Below are 15,672 nucleotides of genomic sequence, written 5' to 3' on the forward strand. Positions count from 1 at the left end.
CTAGGAAAAACACCCCCACCCCCACTTTCATCCCCTTAGACACTTGAGGAGAAGCCAGGTTTCAGCTCAGGAGGAAAGACGCATGGGAAAGGCAACGTAGGCAAGTTTCTAGTCCAGGCAAAAACAGTGCTCACTGCCCACTAGTGATCCAGTCTGTCTCACCTGAGCTGAGACATCCACTTAGAGTTTTGGGGGGACAAAGCACTATAGAGTGTATCTTAGCTTGGGTTGTCATAACAAAATACCATAGACTGAGTGACATAAACGACAGAAATTTATTTTCTCATAGTTCTGGAGGCTGGGAAGTCCAAGTCAGGGTGCCAGCTGATTTTGTTAATGGTGAGGACTATCTTCTTGGGTGGCAGATGGCCAACATCTGGTATGTCTTCACTCGGCCTTTCCTCAGTGTATGCATGTGGAGACAACTCTCTCTCTTGCTCTCTCTCTCTTCTGCTGCTTCTTCTTATAAGACATCTAATCCCATCATGAGAGCTCCTCTCTCATAACCTCATCTAACCCTAATTGCCTCCCAAGGGCCCCATCTCCAAATACTAACACATTGGGGGTTAGGGCTTCACCATATGAATTTGGGGGGTGCACATTCAGTTCACAATGGGGTGTTCTTGCTAAATAGCTCCCTCAGAAATCTGTGACATGGCAGGTTGCTAGTGAAGAATTCTGGACTTTGGTCCCAATCACCATTATTTCCTTCCGGAATAGTTAGCAACCTGTCATACATCACCTTGGATGCTAGAAAAGAACCCTTTATTAACTCAGAACACATAATGACATTACAACATTCATACAATATTCTTAACAAGATGAAAGGGAGATATGCTGCAGAAAGGGATGTGGGGAGAGAGTAGAGTAGCTGAATGCCAGTGGAGCAAAAGCATGACTTCTTTATCCAACATGACCTTTATTGAAAAAGACCTTCAGGTCTTGGCTCTACCAATCATTAGCTGTGCAACTTTGATTAGGTTACTCACCTCTCTGATGCTCAATTTCCACATTTGTAAATTGGAAATAATAATAGAAACCACATCTCAAATTTGTTGTAAGACCAGGAGACTATCTGTATAAACACTTGAAAATTCTTATTTCAATATTAATATTGCCATCATCTCTCAGCAGAGACACATGTCTGAGACACTCTATCATGTGACTGTGTTCTCACAATTTGTGTCCCTCCTTCTCTCTCCTGGTATGAATAATTAGAGACATTTAACTGAGGTTAAATGCCTTTTCACCTCGTAGGAATGCTTTCATGAATGTCAATACTCTGAATTATATAATCCCACCACCCTTCTCCTTGTTAGACTTGAAAAGGCCCAACTCTCTTTTGACTGCTTTAGTTAAATATTTTCCACTGTATTTTAGGATTATTAAAAGGAAAAATTCATTAATTCATTAAATCAATAAATATTTAAGTGTCCACCAAGTACTATTCTAGGCACCAGGTATATAGCAGTGAACAACATAGACAAAAGTCCCTTATATTTCATACTGATGTAAATAATTGCAATAATATAAACTTCTCGAAGTCTGTTGGCTTTGTTCCAGAACTTCTTAGAATGGACATTGCTTACAATTGTAGATAAAATTGATATTTAATTTATATTTTGACAATGCAAACTAATGAAGATATCTCTGGTGGTAGAGATGAAGGAATCTGGAGTACATTTATCAGATGAAATAAACATCAAAAAATGAGATATAATAATGAATGTAAACAGTCTGAGAAAAGAAAGGAAAATCTCTTTGTGACAATCATTAATTTTTCATTCTCTTTAAAGGATTATTTTATAATGTAAGAAAGAAAGGGACAACATGAGGTATTTAGAATTTGTTGCAAGCTCCAAATCCACATTTAATATATCTAAAAGAGAATAAGGCCAGGCGCCGTGGCTCATGCCTATAATTCCAGCACCCTGGGAGGCTGAGGCGGGAGGATAGCTTGAACTCAGGAGTTCGAGATCAGCCTCAGCTAGAGTGAGACCCCGTCTCTACTAAAAATAGAAAGAAAATTAGCCTGGCATTGTGGTATGTGCCTGTACTCCCAGCTACTCGGGAGGCTGAGGCAGGAGGATCACTTGAGCCCAGGAGTTTGAGGTGGGAGTGAGCTATTATGATGCCACTGCACTCTACCCAGGGCGACATAATGAGACTCTGTCTCAAAAATAAATAAATAAATATATAAATAAGAGAATAAAAGAATTTTAGAAGTAACTTCAGCAATCTGACAGCCATATTGAAAAACTAAAATGGTGCGTAGGTTTTCTCATCTTTATAGCTTTTAAAATCAGCTGATAGTAGTTTTGCTAGAATTTCAAAATTAAGTTATTCTTAATTTAGTTTTAGACAAGGTTCAGACAGTTTTTGTTTTGTTTTAATTTTTTTTATTTAAACATATTATGGGGGTACAAATGTTTAGGTTATGTATATTGCCCACCTGAGTCAGAGCTTCAAGTGCAGATAGTTTTATTGCTAGTTATGAGATAATCTCTAGATATCTATACCAACCATATCCAAAGTTTACAACTTTCTTTCTTTTTTCTTTTCTTTTTTTTTTTTTTTTGAGACAGAGTCTGGCTCTGTTGCCCTAGGTAGAGTGATCAGTGGTGTCATCATATCTCACTGCAACCTGGAACTCCTGGACTCAAGGGATCCTCCTGCTTTAACCACCAGAGTACCTGGGACTACAGGCCCACACCACCAAGCCTGGCTAATTTTTCTATGTTTTGTAGAGATGGGGTCTCACTCTTGCTCAGGCTGGTCTCAAATTCCTGACCTCAAGCAATCCTCCTGCCTTGGGCCCCCAGAGTGCTAGGATTACAGGCATAAGCCACCTTGCCCAGCCTGCATTTCCTTTTCTTAGCAAGTTTTAATACTGCACTATATGGCAATCTGAGAGTGTCTGTTTTCTATTTCACTGGCCACATGCCTTCTACAAGTTGCTGACTCACTTTATAAACTGGAATTAAGAACCTGTCTGAATCAATAGGCATTTGTGACAGAGAGTGTTAGTTCTTCCCCAATATCCATTTTCTCTTTCTTCCAAAGAAATAGAAATTTTAGCTTTGCACAGCATTAACAAAGGTCAGTAAGATCTTGGAAGACCGCTCACAGGTATTGGAAGCAATAGCATTGGGATAAATAATAAGAAAGATTTAAAATGTTAGAGGAGTGTATGCTGCATCTTAACACTTTTAGCCATGTTCTATAGAGGGATGGACCCCAGAGAGAGCTAGCCAGACAGCAATCAAAAATGGAAGAGGGCCGGGCACAGTGGCTCACACCTGTAATCCTAGCACTCTGGGAGGCTGAGGTGGGTGGATTGTTTGAGTTCAGGAGTTCGAGACCAGCCTGAGCAAGAGCGAGACCCCATCTCTACTAAAAATAGAAAGAAATTATATGGACAGCTAAAATATATATATAGAAAAAATTATCCGGGCATGGTGGCACATGCCTGTAGTCCCAGCTACTCCGGAGGCTGAGTCAGGAGGATTGCTCGAGCCCAGGAGTTTGAGGTTGCTGTGAGCTAGGCTGATGCCACGACACTCTAGTCCGGGCAACAGAGTGAGACTCTGTCTCAAAAAAAAAAAAAAAAATGGAAGAGAACATAGCTCTATCAAGAGTACTTTCTTTTCCTGTGGTCAGCAATTTCAGAGTCCCACCAATTGAAAAAGCCACCTGCTTTCTCCAACTTCACAGTGAAGCAGTTTAAAGTGGCTGCAAAAAAGGAAGACTTGGCAAGAGATAATACTGTGGCTCTTCAGGCAACCTTCCTTCTTGACCAGCAAATGAGAGAAAGAGCAGAGGTAAAGATCATATTAAGGATGTCAACTTCCCACCCAAACCTATTTTTTTTTTTTTTGAGACAGCGTCTCACTCTGTTGCCTAGGCTGGAGTGCAGTGGTGTGATCATAGCGCATTGCCACCTCAAACTCCTGGGCTCAAGTGATCCTCCTGCCTCAGCCACCAGTGTAGCTGGGACTATAGACCCACACCACCACACCGGGCTAATTTTTTAATTTTTTTGTAGAGACGAGGTTTCTCGCTAAGTTGCTCAGGCTGGTCTTGAACTCCTGGCTTCCAAAGAGATGGGACTACAGGCATGAGCCACTATGCCCACCCCCACCCAAACCTATTAAGAAGAGCCTAAGGAAGCAACTATTAAATTGAATGAGAGGAAGATGAGTCAGTACAGAAAACAGTGACATGACTAAAGAATTTGCCTAGAAGAGACCTTAGGCTACGGTTACTTCTATATGTAATTGACATGTAGCAAATAGACTAGAAGCCCATTGTTAGGGAGAATACAAAAGCCAAAGAAACCAAAAGACTGGCTTACTAATAATGCCTATGAGGATTAGATCCCTCAAGTAGTGTTAGGACCCCCAAACTGCTCATCAGGAAACAGCCTGTAAAAGTTGAGCAATCCCCCCAAAAGGCCCACTGCAGATGTGGCCATAATAATCAAGGGAAATGAACCTTTCAGAGAGTAAAGAAGAGGGCCATAAAGGACAATGGACAAGGAGCTCTCTTAAGAGAGTAAAGCTAAGGGCTGTCAAATGAGCTAGCTAAGAAATTCAATCTAATGCTAGGACAAGGAACTTTTGCATTTTCAAGCCACTAGGACTTAGTTATTACCATGAAGTGATGACTGCTGAGAGGTTCCACTCCTCCCTTTTCAGTATCAGTGTTTCTGTTCTTGTTACCTTGCTCCTACTGTTGTAGATGGGGCACATAACTTGTCTTATTTTTTATGCATCGCAGGATCACAAGGAGACACATCTGAACCTGATATAGCGGATCATACATCATTCAAAGATCCTGGACTTTGAGCTGTATATGATAACAGGATTGTACTTTGGAATTCTCTCCCTCAGTGACTGGTGAGTATATTCTATATATGGGAAGAAATACACACACAGACGCTTGTGTGACCAGAATAGCAGAATGACAGAGCCCAATAGTTCTCCCCCAATATCAGTTTGCCACTTCTTCTATAATAACAGAATTTTGAGCTAAGTATATAGCCACCTAAAATAAAAACTTTATTTCCCAGTCTCCTTTATAATTAGATGTGGGGGACTAAATTCTGGCCAATGGTATGTGACAGGGTGTGATGTGTGCAACTGTCAGGTTATGTGTGCCCTTAAAGGGAAGTCACATCTTTCCCATTCTCCCTTGCTGCTAGCTGGAATATGGAGGTGGTAGAGAGCCATCTGGGATCAGGAGACCATGGCTACATCCTATGGATGGATGAACAAGATAGAAGGAGCCTGGTTTTCTGACACAATAGAACACCATACTAGACTAGACTTTTATAGGAGAGATTTTATTTATCCGTTATATATGGTCAAACTTACATCTTCATTAATAAGTAATTATATATCAGGGCCAGGTGCAGTGACTCATGCCTGTAATCCCAGTGCTCTGGGAGGGCAAGGTGAGAGGATCATTTGAGGCCAGGGGTTCAAGAACAGCCTGGGCAACATAGTGAGACTTCCATCTCTACAAAAAAAAAATTAAAAACAATTATCTGTGTATGGTGGGGCATGCCTGTAGTCCCAGCTACTCAGGAGGCTGAGGTGGGAGGATCGCTTGAGCCCAGGAGTTTGAGGCTGCAGTGAGCTATGATCGTACCACTGCACTCCAGCCTGGGCAACAGAATGAAACTTTATCTCTAAAAAATGAAACAAAATGAAATAAGTAATTATATATCATAGTCTAATTCTAGAAACCCAGAAGAAAATGGGGTATTTTTTAACTTTGTATGAGAATGACAATTTCATTAGCTTTGAGCAACAGGAAATGTAAAATGTGATAGACAAAGGATTAATAACTATATCTTATTAAAAAATCATTTAAATTTATAAGAAAGATATCTAAACCCCATAGTTAAGGGACTGAACAGACAATTGACTCTTGAGGAAATACATATGGCAAAGGAAAATCACTTGGAAAATGTTTATTCTATGTAGACATCAAAGAAGTGAAAATTAAACTAGAGATTTCATGTTGCACTTAACAATTATATTAGCTACTGTTTATTGGAAACCTATTTTGTATTAGGACCTATGCTATCATATAATCTTCTCAAAATTTTATGTAGAGACTAAGAAGTTAAGCAACTCACCCAAGGTCTCATAACTAGGAAGTGCTTAGAGCAAGATTTGAAACCCAGGAGTGTTTAGACTTGAGTCCATACTCTTAACTACTAAACCATATTGCATCCCATGCCAAAAGAGCAACATTTATAACGATGATAACACATAATGCTGGAAAGACTGATAAAAGTAATTTACTCATGCCTTACTGCCCAGTTTGCTCTCAAGCCCCCCGGCTGCCTTTCTCCCATTTTGTTCTGTCTCATAGGGAACTACATTTCCCAGGCCCCTTTGTTCTCTGGCTCCTGGGTAGGTTTGGCCAATGAATAGTTGTCTTAATCTGCTTGTGCTGCTATAGCAAAATATCTTAGACTGGGTTATTTGTAAAGAATAGAAATTTATTTCTTACAATTTTGGAGGCTGGAAAATCCGAGATCAAAGAGCGGGCATTTGGTATCTAATGAGGGCCTTCCTGCTGCATCCTCACATGGTGGAAGGGCAAAAGGGACCAATACTGTGGCTTCACATGGCAGAAGATATGGAAGGGCAAAAGCTAGCTAGATCCCTCTAGTCCTTCTCTAAAGTTGCTAATCCCATTCATGAGGGCTCTGTCCTCATGACTTAATCATCTTCTAAAGGCCTCATCTCTTAATACTATCACATTGGGGTTTAAGTTTTAACATGAATTTTGGAGGGGATACAAACATTCAAACTATAGCAAGGGCACTGGCAGAAGATTGGAGAGCAAGAGGGGAGAGTCCACAGTATTTTCCTCTCTCTTTTTCTGATTTTTATAGCATCTCTTGTGTGGATTTAGCTTTTGCCAGACCAAACCTCCCTCTACAATCCCAGCTACTACTGGACAATTCTGACCAGACAGACACAGCCTGGGTTCTACTTCCCTTCAGATTGTTCCTAAGGGGTGGCAGCATCTTTCTGCTGTTGCCAATTTTAGGGTTATTTCACCACCGACTTCTCAGTTTCTCCGTCACTTGTGAAGTCAATTTCCTGTTTTATTTTTCCTCTGTTGAAAGTATTAGAGTGGTTTCTGTGTTTATTGCTGTATCCTGACTTAATATACAGACAATATGCCCCTCATAGGAACTAGAGCAATAATGATGATCATCTAGGTTGACTCAGTTTTCTAACCTGAAAAAAAATGTATTCTAGGGAAATAATTTAAAAGAAACAAATGAACAAAAATATTTGCATAAAGATGTCCATTTCAGCATTATATATAATAGTAGAAAATTGGAAACCACCTAAATGTCCAATATTAGAGAATGGACCAAAAAATCAGAGTGCATAACACATTGGAACAATGCAGATATTATAACTATTGCTTAAGTAAGCTTTTGCTAGATTATGCTGCAGTAACAGATGATCCCCAAATCTCACTGATTTATCACAGATTTATTTCTCATTCACATAATCTATCCTTCGCAGGTTAGCTATAGCTCTGCATCATCCCGGGGCCCAGTTGGAAGGACAAACCCTCATGTTGGTCTCAAGGAAGTGGAAAAAAAGTAAGGACAAAATAATATAATAGCTCTTAAAGCTTATTCTCAGATGTGGGATATGTCATTTCTGCTCAAATTCCACTGGCCAAAACAAGTCATGTGACCAAGCCTAGTATCAATGGGGCAGATAGTCCTCCTCCAAGGAGGCCCACGTGGGACCCAGAGGAGAGGGGCAGCAAACTTGTTCAACAATAATAAAATCTACCACATTAATGAAGACTATAAAGAAACATGGAAAATACTTGATATAATGATAAGTAAAGTAGCAACCTACAAAAAGATTTTACACACACTATAGTGATGGACTCTGCTGACTGTTCACCAAAATCCATTCTAACCTGCTTCCTAGGCATATGAAATTAGGTGTAGTCATATGATTAAATTCTAGTCAATGAGATATGAGTAGAAGCGATGTGTGACACTCCCTGGCCAGATGCCTCTTCCACATTTTTTTGTCTTTTACTAGTTGAAATCTGGTTGTGGTAACACAGCCTCAATCTTGTAGGCAACAAGGCCATAGAAGTTACAGAGGCACAAAGCAGGAAGAACCCAGGTCCCTAGATCACCATGTGGAGGAGAGCCACCTGCCAACCTAGAATAACTGACCTAGGCTATTATAGCAGAGAGAAATAAACATGTTCTTTAAGTCACTGAATTTTGGAAATCTTTTTGAGGCTCTATTAGCCTACCCTAACTGATACAAATATTATTGCATTTGTAGAAGTGAATGGTTCTAGGCCGGGCACGGTGGCTCACGCCTGTAATCATAGCACTCTGGGAGGCCGGGGAGGGCAGATTGTTTGAGCTCAGGAGTTTGAGACCAGCCTGAGCAAGAGCAAGACCCCGTCTCTACTAAAAATAGAAAGAAATTATATGGACAGCTAAAAATATATATAGAAAAATTAGCCGGGCATGGTGGCACATGCCTGTAGTCCCAGCTACTCGGGAGGCTGAGGAAGGAGGATCGCTTGAGCCCAGGAGTTTGAGGTTGCTGTGAGCTAGGCTGACGCCACGGCACTCTAGCCAGGGCAACAGAGTGAGACTCTGTCTCAAAAAAAAAAAAAAAAAAAAAAAAAAGAAGTGAATGGTTCTATCACTTCCTTCAACTTACATGCCATTTTCTCTGTGAAGCCTTTCCTGAGCCCCCCAGTCCAAATTAGGTATCTCTACTAGATGCTCCCTGTACCTTCCCTTATCACACTTTATTGTACTTGCTTGTGTATTCATCCCCTCTAAATGGGAAGCGAGGACCACAGCCCTTTGTTCACTGCTGTGACTCCAGCTTCTAGCATAAGGCATAGCATCACAGAGCCTCCCTACATATTTGTTGAATGCATGAATAAATACAAATGAAAGTAATTGCTTTACAATGGTAGAATCACAGACAATTTAATGTAATATTTTAAATAATTATCAACCTACTTTTGACTACAAATTAATAGGCTTCATTTACAATTTTCTAACTAATATGCTAAATGAAGTATTTTCCACTATTATTCCTCATTCCATCTTTTGGACATTACACATATGAACCATATGATGGGTTTCAAACTAGTTTTTGACCCATCCTAGTTTGAAAGATCTATGCATGCAATTTATCAGCAACCCCAATACTATCCCTGTTCAAGAAATATAAAGAGAATTAGTACTCCTGCACCATGATTTACCATCTCCCAATTGTTCCCTCCCACATCTCTGAGCTCATGAGAATGTGTCAGAAGATTGTAGAATGAGAAGTTTAGAAAGAGTTCTTGTGATGTCATCACTCCCTGATTGACAGCATGAGAGTTAGGAGTGAACAAATGATTTTTTTAAGTACAGAAAGGGGATATTTAAAAAAAATTCTTTACATATCCCAAGTTAAGTTAGTCTCTTGGAAAAAAAAAATCTTTGCATAATCTCTCCCTGGTAAAATTGAAATAATGATAAACTTTCATTTTTAATGTTTATTGTCTTATTTACAACAACTGGACATATATTTACTCATTTTTATTATGAGTTACACATGACCTCCTTTCGGACAAATTCTGCAGACAACTCTCTCCTTCCCATATCTTCTTTCCCAATCCCTAATTTCCCAAACACTTTCTACAGACCCATAGCTTTTAGAATGCCAAAGGCATGTGGTATAGCTACATTCCGTTATGCTTATTTGTTTACGTGACATTTTCTCCAATAAACTATAAATATCTTGAAGCTCAGGACTTGTCCTATTCATCTCTGTATCCTCAGAATGTGGCTCAAGAAATGCATGTTGAACAATATATGAATTCCTAAGGCTATGAGTAAATGACACTGATTGTTTCTGGTGTTCCTGGCAGAGAGACCGTTGCATTTGGGAAGGGAAGGGCCGAATTCCCATCTTGGTTGAACCAGTTACCTATTACCTTGACCAATTATCTTAACCTCAATTTTCATCTGTCAAATGTCTCTTTTTACTATTACCTGTTTACTATTAAAAGGAAACTCTGTGGTTCAGAAAGGCCTCAAGACCATCTGGAAAAGAAAGCTGCTGAAGGAAACCATTTTTTTTATGTGTATTGAGGGGTTGTGTATAGTCTTCTCAAGAGCAAAGAATACTGTCAGCCACAATATATTATAAGTAACATTGATATATAAATCACTTACTTTTGGTGGAAAAGGGTTTAAATACTGCTTCTGTCCAAATTCACTGTGTCACCTTAGGTTCTTCAGATTTGTTTCCTTTTGTAGAATTACAATTAATTTAACACATGTTACTGAACACTTATGACGTGAGTACTTATATGTTGAGCACTAAGCACTAGGCAAAAACTGGATTTATTTTATTAACACAGAATATAAATATTTTTGGTCACTTTGCCTTCCCTCTACTCAGTCATGGTATTGAGTGCTCAAACCGTGCATTTCTTAAGTGCATTCATTCATGATATATCAAGTTTAGAACCTTTTGTTTGCAAGTGACAGAGAATGTATCCCAAACTATCTTATGCAAAAGAAACATGTGCTAGTTCATGTAACTTAATAGCATAGGAGATAGGGCTGGTTTTAGGTACCACATGATGCAGGGGTTCATATGATGTCCCCTAAACCTCGTTCCTTTCTCTCTCACTTTATCTCTCAGTTCACTTCTTTTGGCTTGGTACCATTCTTTAGACAGAGTTCCCACTGTAGTCATGAGATGGCTGTTGGAACTCCAGATCTTATGTCTTCTCAGGAAAAAGTGAGATGGGGTAGCAAAAGTCTATGGCATCCGATTGTCTCTGACCATGCCATGTGCCCATCCCTGAGCCAATTACTGTGGCCTGAGAAGTGTGAGGCTCTGATTGGCCAGGACTGAGTAATATGATCACCTTTGGAGCTGGAATTGAAGTAACTGCAGGAGAAGCACATACACTTAAAGGGAGGAGCAGTCTTCTCTAATCGTCACCGAAGGCTATCTGGGACAATGCTAGCAAAAGGGTTAGTAGATGCTAGACAGTAAAACAACTTAATTCACTATACATAGGTCCACTATATGTAAGTCTTAGATTTGGTTCTCTGGAAACAGATTTTGAGATGAACAACTCAGTGCGGAAGGTTTAGAAATTCTCTTGGGAAATACGCCTGTAAGGAAATGAGGAAGATAGGCTTGGACAGAGGGAGAGGCTGACCTGTGATGTGGTTGCAGCCAAGGCTTTAGCATATCTCACATGGAGCTCTGAAGCTAGAATGGCCCTTCATAGTTGTTCCATATTAAGGCAAGTGTGCCTAATCTTTGCTTCTCCATATCAGCCAGTCATTGGCTGTGGGCTACCAATGTGTAAACTTCGTGAGGCAGTTCTCTGCAAGGAAAGGCAATTCCAAGTGAAGGACATAGATGTAAGCTGTCAGGAACCAACAGTCCCAACAACTTAGGGATAGGTGCATTGTCCTGAAGCAGGGATCTCAGTGGAGCACCACAGTAGCCATTACACATGCTCTCTACTATTGCTATAATCACTCAGAAGCAGACAGCCTCATGTAATGGTCCAAAAGCTCATGGAATGGTCAAAAAGCTTAAAAGCTAACTTTTTAGCTTTTAGACCATACCCTTTGGAGTTGGGGATGACATTGGATGTTGTTGGTCCCATGAATAGCCTCTATTCTTGTCACCATGAGTGACTTCATGTGAGATCAGAAGAAGAACTGCCCAGCTGAGCCTACCCCAAATTGCTGAGCCACTGCATAATGAGCAAATAAAATGATTATTATTTTAGACTATTATGTTTTGGAATGGTTTGTTATATGACAATAGGTTATTGATACAACAGGCAATACAATAGGCCAAAAATACCTGAAATGATACATAAGATGTGTCTGATACAGGTGAAGAGAATACATACTAAGTGCTATCACATTCTGAAGAGAGCTTCTAGGCCCTTCCCTACAGGACTTACCAAAAGGTGACAAAACCAGTTCTATGACTATCACTCAAACACTTCCTCCAGCCTAAATAAAAGGAGACTATACAGGAGATGTTTATTTGTTATCATCTTTGAGGGAGTGTTGCAGATTTTCTCTCTCATTGGGAAAGGGGAAGCTGAATGAGAGGGTCTCTGAGAGCTGAGTTAGGGATGTTTTCAAGATGTATCACCCTCCAGATGCTTGGTTACTGAACTGTAGCTATCTGTATGTTCAACCTGGAGAGAGACTTTTAGAGAAAGCCTGCTAGGTATCCTTGGAGTTTGTAGGCCTTTGTTACTACTATAGACACTGCTGCCTGCCTCTTATCAGAATTCTGAAGGCAAGAATCTGGCTGGAGCAGCAATGACAGGGCAGCATGTCTGTTGTTCAGCATGGCAAAGATGTGTGAGTTTCCCATGGATCAGGTGAATGTCACAGAAAGCAAAACAGCTTGAGCCATTTGTTTGTACCCTGTCAAAGGCCCTGCCAAGAGGGTAAGGGGATCTTGGCAGTAAGAAGCTGTGGGTGTTCCACAAGAGGCAGGGGCTGAGAAGAAGTTAGAAAAGATTGAGTCCATATCTAAGAATTGTGCAAAGAAGAGTGTCCTGAAGAATCATGCTCACCCCATGAGAGTCAGCATTTGAATGCCAGTCGCATAGAAGGCATTGACAAGCAAGAGAGGACTTACAGCAGCATTGAAAAGTAAGAGAGACCAGGGGCTGATGAGATAGAGGCCAGACAGAGGAAAGAGCATTATTTGTGTCCTGGGATACACTACTGACTCTTCCAAGAAGAATCCACAAAAGAAATCATGAGCCAAAGAGCCAATTTTAGGCACCTGCCATGTCCAGAGAGGACAAAAACATCTTATGACAATGTGATCAGTAAAGCAATAACTTGCCAATTTTCACTCCTGCCCTCTTCACCCCTGGAGGAGAAGAAGCTGCAGTTAGCAAGATGGGTAGGAGAAGTAGAAGCCTAAGGGACAGAAAGAGAAGGGTTATACCTGCTTCCTTGGCTCCCAGCTTCTCACCGGTGGCAGGACCCACCTGAAAGAGAAGACAAGATATTGTAAAGGCCTACTAGAAAACTTATGCTTGCTCACTAGATGACCAGTGTCCGCTTGACCTAAGTCTATAATTTAAACCTATATTTGCTCACTAGGTGAAGTATGTTCAGCTTGACTTATGTCTGTAATTGGAAAGATGTACCCTGCAGAGATAAAACAAAGCAATTAACTTGTAACTAATTGTTTAAACTTTCCAGCTGCCTGTTGTGAAATTTATTGTACTTGCTTAATGCCTGAAAGAATGTTCCTTAATTGGTGCTATCTGCTTCTGTAAACCTGCTCGCTTAAAGATTGTAACCGAGGCCGGGCGCGGTGGCTCACGCCTGTAATCCTAGCACTCTGGGAGGCCGAGGCGGGTGGATCGCTCAAGGTCAGGAGTTCGAGACCAGCCTGAGAAAGAGCGAGACCCCTGTCTCTACTAAAAATAGAAAGAAATTATCTGGCCAACTAAAATATATATAGAAAAAATTAGCCGGGCATGGTAGCACGTGCCTGTAGTCCCAGCTACCCGGGAGGCTAAGGCAGTAGGATGGCTTAAGCCCAGGAGTTTGAGGTTGCTGTGAGCTAGACTGATGCCACGGCACTCACTCTAGCCCGGACAACAAAGCGACACTCTGTCTCAAAAAAAAAAAAAATTGTAACCGAAATGGGGTGCGGGGTCTGGTCCGAGGCTGGTCCCAGACCCCCACAACTGTAGAAAAGATGATGTAATGCTGTTTCTACCACCATGCCTAAAGTCACGTAGCTCTAACTCAGGATAGTATAAAACCTTCCTGTTTTTTCAGCTCAGGGCCATTCTCTGTACCTGTACCCTAACAGGGCAGGGGGTGGTCGCTGGCCAGCTAATAAAGACTCATAACTTGGCTCAATTCGGTCTCTAGGTGGTCATTTCTCGCACTCCATACTATAACAGATATAACTTCAAATCAAGTTCTAAATTTTGATTATTTTATGAAGCTGCTGGTTGTCCTCCCAAACTTTTTTCCAGTGTCAGAGAATTTTTAGCTAGGTATAGGACTGCTTAGAATAAGGCTGCATTTCCCAGTCTCTCTTGAAGGTTTATGTAACAATGTGATTAAGTTCCGGCTGATGGATTGTTAACATAAGTAATGCTAACAACTTCTGGGTCATGGCCTTAAAGGAAATGGGTAGCCTTCTCCTTCCTGATAACTGGAATGAGATGTGGTGCTGAGCCATTCTGGACTACACAGACTAGGACAACACTCTAGGGATGGTGGAGCAAGAGGATGGAGGGAAACAAACCATGGCTCACTTTGTGGAGCAGAGCTCCTGTATTAGTCTACTTTTGCTATGTAATAAACAAAAGTCTCAGTGCCATACTACAATACGCATTTATTTCCCACTCATGGGTTTGCAAATTGGCTGGGGCTGCTCTGCTTGGTACAAGACCCTGAACCTGAAGCAGGCTTTCTACAAATGCTTTAGCACAATGGTGCCCACTATGTGGGGTGTGTGACAGTAGTGAATGGACCCCTTTCAGACCACATCCAGCTTCCAAAATGAGTGGCTCTTGACACTGGATCTGCTCTGCTTCAAGATGTGGGTCAAGTTTAGCTCTAGTCCATGTGTCTCATTCTTATCCCCAGGCTGGAGGGAGATTGGAAACTCCCACAGGGACAGGGGCACTTTCTTCCCATAGCAGCAGTTGGGAACCAGTTTGCAGTTTCCCTACACTTGTAGTTGAAGCACTTTGAGCCCCTCTCAGAGACACCAGCATCAGTGGCATCAGTGGATGCTACTCCCTTCTCAGAGGTCTGAGTTTTACTTCCACAAAGACCCCCCTCTAAATGTCTAAATAGCTTATCTTAATAATTGTTTGTCCGAATAATCCCAACCCCTGCCCTTCCTCTTCTTAGCTTTAGTCATAGTAACTGCTTCCTGCAGTCACTACCCCTGTGATATATTAAGAGTTCTCTTCTGGCCTTTTCAATGGTTTAGTAATCAATTCTTTATATTAATTCTCTTGGTTGAAATAATGGGAATGGTTTGTTTCCAGACATCATCCTGATTCACTGGACTACATCCTATGTCTGCGAGACGCCTTTCAAGAATTTCTTCTTTGAAGTATTTCATGACATCCTCCTCCCCGTATTTGTTACTCCTCTCTTTATTCATTTCTATCATAGAACTTACTGTGCTAAACTGTCATCATTGTTTTTTCTCATCCATCTGTTTCCTCAGTATCTGGCACATAGGAAATTGAACTACACACGTTTGAATGAATAAATGAATGAACGAAGAAAAATAAAACAGGAAAGGGAATTTATTAGTACGAGATTTGGAAGGCTTATGTAGCACCAAAATGAAAGCGAAAGTTAGATGGTAACGTGAGAAACGAGGATTGTGGCTGCCAGCTGTGAGCCCAGCTGCAAACATACAGCAAGCTCTTGATCGATAATTTGAACCCACAACAGGATTAAGAAGGGGCAGCTGAGGCCTTGCAAACAAAACTCGGTGACAGCACAGATAGGGACAAGCAAAGAGTTGGAGTACTCCCGGGGACGCAAAAGTGTGTTGGCCGTTCGGGCTCCTGCAGGATGAC

The sequence above is a fragment of the Eulemur rufifrons genome, chromosome 30, assembly GCF_041146395.1.
Source record: "Eulemur rufifrons isolate Redbay chromosome 30, OSU_ERuf_1, whole genome shotgun sequence".
NCBI classification, from domain to species: Eukaryota; Metazoa; Chordata; class Mammalia; order Primates; family Lemuridae; genus Eulemur; species Eulemur rufifrons.